The 5,416-nt window shown below is 37.8% G+C and overlaps 1 non-coding gene across 1 annotated transcript; it reads right to left on the bottom strand.

Moving 5' to 3' along the window:
* Positions 1–3,945: 3,945 nt before the first annotated feature.
* LOC112310253 (U6 spliceosomal RNA) lies at positions 3,946–4,052 on the bottom strand. The gene has a single exon (XR_002975366.2). It is a non-coding gene; the product is annotated as a U6 spliceosomal RNA (small nuclear RNA).
* Between the last annotated feature and the right edge of the window lie 1,364 nt (positions 4,053–5,416).

Genomic DNA, 5,416 nt, shown 5'->3' on the forward strand with positions numbered 1-5,416 from the left:
TCTATTTCCTTTGCCAGACTGGGGAAGTTCTCCTTCATTATTTGTTCAAATAAGTTTTCATTTCTTTGTTCTTCCTCTTCTCCTTCTGGCACCCCTGTAATTCGGATGTTGGAATGTTTCAAGATGTCCTGGAGGTTCCTAAGCCTCTCCTCATTTTTCCAAATTCTTGTTTCTTCATTCTTTTCTGGTTGGATGTTTCTTTCTTCCTTCTGGTCCACACCGTTGATTTGAGTCCCAGTTTCCTTTGCCTCACTATTGGTTCCCTGTACATTTTCCTTTGTTTCTCTTAGCATAGGCTTCATTTTTTCATCTAGTTTTTGAACAAATTCAACCAATTCTGTGAGCGTCTTGATAACCAGTGTTTTGAACTGTGCATCTGATAGGTTGGCTATCTCTTCCTCGCTTAGTTGTATTTTTTCTGGAGCTTTGAAGTGTTCTGTCATTTAGGCCTTTTTTTTTTTTTTTTTTTTGTCTTGGTGCGTCTGTTACTTAAAGGGGCGGAGCCTTAGGTGTTCCCCGGGGTGGGGTAAAGCTGGTTGCTGCGCTGTGACGCTGTATGTGGGAGAGAGGCTGAGAGGGAGCAATGGCGCCCACTCCCCTCTCTACCGGATTTCAGTCCCTCACTCCGCTACCCACAATCAAACTGGGCCCCTCTGGTGCTGGTTCCCGAGTGGGTGGGCTTGTGCACACCCTAGGCCCCTGTGGGTCTCTCCAATGACCTCTCCTGTGAGGCTGGGAGTCTCTCCTGCTGCCGCCCCAACCACCACGGGCATTTTCAATCAGAGGCCTGAGGCTTTATTTCCCTGCGCTGGAGCCCTGGGTTGCATGGTCTGCTTCGCTCCCCGCCGTTTGTCCCAGTTTATCTGTGCACGAGTGTGGGGCCTTGGGGTACTACCCACCGCTCTGCCTGCTCCATTCTCCGCCACTCTGAGTCCAGCCCTCTTGGTTTATCTGCGCGAATGTGGGGCCACAGGGTCTGCTAGTGGACAGACCACCTGCCCTGTTGGTCCCACACTCCGCCAGTCTCGGTCCCGCCACGGCAACGCGAGTCCTCTCCACCCCGGCTGCCCATCTCCTCCCCTCCTACCAGTCTGGATGAATGTTTATTTTTTATTTCCTTATTGTCGGACTTCCTTGCCGTTCGATTTTCTGTCAGTTCTGGTTGTGTGAGGAGGCGCAGTGTGTCTACCTACGCTGCCATCTTGGTTCTCCCAATAGAGAACATTTTGAAGGTTGCCAGATGGGAGGGGGTTGGAGACCAGGTGAAAAAATTGAAGGGATTAAGAAGTACAAATTGTCTATTACAGAGTAGTCATGGGATGTAAAGCATAGCACATGGAATATAGTCAATAATATTGTAATAACTATGTATGGTGTCAGGTGGGTACTAGATTTATCAGGATGATCACTTCATAAGTTATATAATGTATAATCACTGGGTTTACACCTGACACTAATATAATATTGTAAGTCAAATGTAATTGAAAAAATTTTTAAGAAGATTTAAATTTAGAAAGAGAAACAATGGAACCACCTAACTTTACATAATAACTTTACATATTATGAAACTAAGAAAAGACTGTAATAGAACAACAGTAAAATATTTATTTTAAAAAATAAACTAAGAAAAGAAAAACTAAACCTAATACAAGTAGAAGGAAGGCAACAATAAAGATTAGCATGGAAGTAAATGGCAGATAACAGAAAAACAATAGAGAAACTTAACAACACCAAAAGTTGGTTTTTTGAAAAGAGAAACAAAGTTGACAAACTTTTAGCTAGGTCAATGAAGAAAAAGAAAAATCTCATTAAAAAAATCAAAATGAAAGTGAAGATAAATCAGATATTACTACTGATTCTACAAAAATAAAAAAGATTACAAGAGAGTACTATGCACAACTGTACTGCACATCCATATTGTATAACCTAGATGAATGGACTAATTCCTAGAAACACACAATCTACCAAAACTGAATCATGAAGAAATAGAAAACTTAAATAGACCTATAACTAGAAAGAAGATTGAATCAGTTATCAAAAAACTCCCAATTAAAAAAAAGCCCAGGGTCAGATGGTTTCATGGGTGAATTCTACCAAACATTTGGAGAATTAACACCAAGCCTCCTCAAACTCTTCCCAAAACTTGATGAGGAGGAAATACTTCATAACTCATTCTAGAAGACCAACATTACCCTGACACCAAAACCAGATCAAGACCCTACAAGATAATCAAATGACAGACTAATATCCCTTGGATATGACACCAAAACAAAGGCAACAAAAGAAAAAATAGCTAAATTTGATTTCATCAAAATTAAAAACTTTTGCGCATCTAATGACACTATAAACATAGCAAGAAGGCAACCCACAGAATGTGAGAAAATATTTTCAAAACATATGATAAAGGATTAACATACACAATTTATAAAGAACTCCTACAACTTAATAATAAATACAAATTACCGATTTTTTAAAGTGGAAAATGACTTGAATAGGCATTTCTTCAACGAGGATAAACAAAAAGGCAGTAACACATGAAAAGAGACTCAACGTCACTAGTCAATAGAATACAAATCAAAACTGAGTGAAGTAACATCTCATACCCATTAGGATGGCTATTGTTTTAAAAAGAGAAAATAAAAAGGCTGATGTAAAATTGGGACCCTTGTGTATTGCTAGTGAAAGTGTAAAATGCTGGAGCCCTGTGGAAAACAGCACAAAATTTCTTCAAAAAAAATTAAACATAGAATTACCATATGATCCAACAATTCCACTCCTGGGTAAGTAGCCAAAATAATTGAAAGCAAGGACTCAAACAGATATTTGTAAACCCATGTTTATAGCAGCATTATTCATGATAGCTTAAAGATGGAAATAACCAAAGTGTCCATTGACAGATGAATGAATAAACAAAATGTGGTATATACAAACAATAGAATATTATTCAGCCTTAAAAAGGAAAGAAATCCTGTTATATGCTAAGTGAAAACATTATGCTAAGTAAAATGAGCTAGGCACAAAAGGAAAAATATGGCATGGTTCTACTTACATGAGGTAGCTAGAAGAGTCAAATTCATAGAGAAAGTAGACCAGTGATTACCAAGGACTGAAGGGAGAAGGAAATGGGGAGTTATTGTTTAATGGGTACAGCATTTCAGTTTGGAATGATGGAAAATTTTTCCTGGAGGTGGAGAGCAGTAATGGTTGTACAACAATGTGAATGTTCTTAGTGACACTAAATTGTACACTTGGAAATCTTAAAATGATATGTTTTATGTATGTATATCTTATCACAATTTTTAAAAGGAATATTGTACCATGTTCACAGTCAATTCTAATTCATCTGTTGACTCAATAAAATCCCAGTCAGAATTCTGGGAAGAGAGAGAGAGAAAGGGAGTTGACAAGTTGCTTCAAATTTTTAAATAAAATTCAAAAGAGTTGAAAGAAAAAAGACACTCTTTTTTTAAATTAAATTATTTTATTATTATTTTTAAATTTTTATTGTTATTCAATTACAGTTGTCTGCATTTTCTCCCCATCCCTCCACCCCACCCCAGCTGAACCCACCTCCCTCCCCCTCCTCCACCCTCTCCCTTGATTTTGTCCATGTGTCCTTTATAGTAGTTCCTGTAAACCCCTCCCCACACTGTCCCCTCCCCACTCCCCTCTGGCTATTGTTAGATTGTTCTTAACTTCAATGTCTCTGGTTATATTTTGTTTGCTTTTTTCTTTTGTTGCTTATGTTCCAGTTAAAGGTGAGATCATATGGTATTTGTCCCTCACCGCCTAGCTTATTTCACTTAGAATAATGCTCTCCAGTTCCATTCATGCTGTTTCAAAGGGTATAAGCTCCTTCTTTCTCTCTGCTGCATAGAATTCCATTGTGAAAATGTACCATAGTTTTTTTATCCACTCATTTGCTGATGGGCACGCAGGTTGCTTAAAAATATGGAACGCTTCACGAATTTGTGTGTCATCCTTGCACAGGGGCCATGCTAATCTTGTCTGTATCGTTCCAATTTTAGTATATGTGCTGCCAAAGTGAGCACCAAGACACTCTTAAAGAAGTACAAAGTTGGAAGACTTAAAATGCTTGACTTCAAGACTTTGATAAAGTTGGAGGAATTAAGACACTGGTATTGGTGCAAGAATAAATAATAGGTTATTGGAATACAAACAGTAATTAAATATATATCCACAGAGATAGAGACTTGATGGATGAATAAGGTGCTCCTGCAATTCAAGGGAGGAATAATTGTCTTTTAAATAAATGGTGCTGAAGCCATTATACATCTATTCACAAAGAATCAAAGTTTACCCACACTTTACATTACACCCAAATATTCACTTGGGCTATGTCATAGACTTAGACGTGAATGGTACAACAATAAAGCTTCTAGAAGACAAAGGGGGATGCCTTATCACCTTAGGGGGAGCTAAAAGGATTCTTAAAGAAAACACAAATATTACTACCATAAAAAATTTTAAATTATAAGTTGAATTTCACTGAAATCAAGAATTTCTCCTAATCATGAACACCATTAAGAAAGTGAAAGCCCAGCAAAGACTTGGAGAGGATATTTGTTTAAAAAAAAAAAAAACATGACAAACAATATCCAGGATATATAAATAACTCATCCAAAAGTTTTTTAATTTTATTTTTAATGGGGAAAGGGTCTACATGGGTGCTTCACCAAAAATAATTATTTCCAAATAATTAATAAGAACAGGAAAAGAACATTACCCTTTCAGGGAAATGCAAATTAAAACCACATGCAAACACTAGAATGGCTAAAATTAAAAATTGGCTTATTATATGTTAGCAAGGATATGGACCGTGTTGAGCTCTCCTACATTCCTGCTCAGGAATGTAGCATTCAATATTATAAAAGTTCACCATTTAGATGGAAGTGTAAACTGGTTTATCCACTTTGGAAAATTCTTTGGCAGTATCTGACAAAGCTAAACATACACCTAAATATGAAACTCGGAGTCCCTTGCCTCCTCGGGCCTCTTCTTGATTAAATAACTACTTATTGATGGATATAAATCACCCTCAGTGTTCCAGGCGTGGAGGAAACAGCAAAAAAGAAAAAAAGAAAAACCCAACTCTGTCCACAATGAGCTTACATTCTGGTGGGGTAGTCAGACCATAAGCAAACATATAATTTAGTAGCAATAAGTGTTTTGAAATATGTGTAATAGGTAAGAAACTGTTTTATGAGTATGGAGTAAGAAAAATAAAGCAGAGTTAGTGAAGGGCAATGGAGCCATCACAGTGGGAGGGTAATGTGGTTTTCATCAGCAAGGTCAAGAGGGGCCTTTTGAGAAGAAAGCTAACACCCAAATTTCCATGGCACCGCCCACCACAAATTATTAGTTTAAGCCCTCCAGACAACCCACCTTGCGCCAG

This window comes from Desmodus rotundus, chromosome 12 (genome assembly GCF_022682495.2).
Source record: "Desmodus rotundus isolate HL8 chromosome 12, HLdesRot8A.1, whole genome shotgun sequence".
Classification (NCBI taxonomy): Eukaryota; Metazoa; Chordata; class Mammalia; order Chiroptera; family Phyllostomidae; genus Desmodus; species Desmodus rotundus.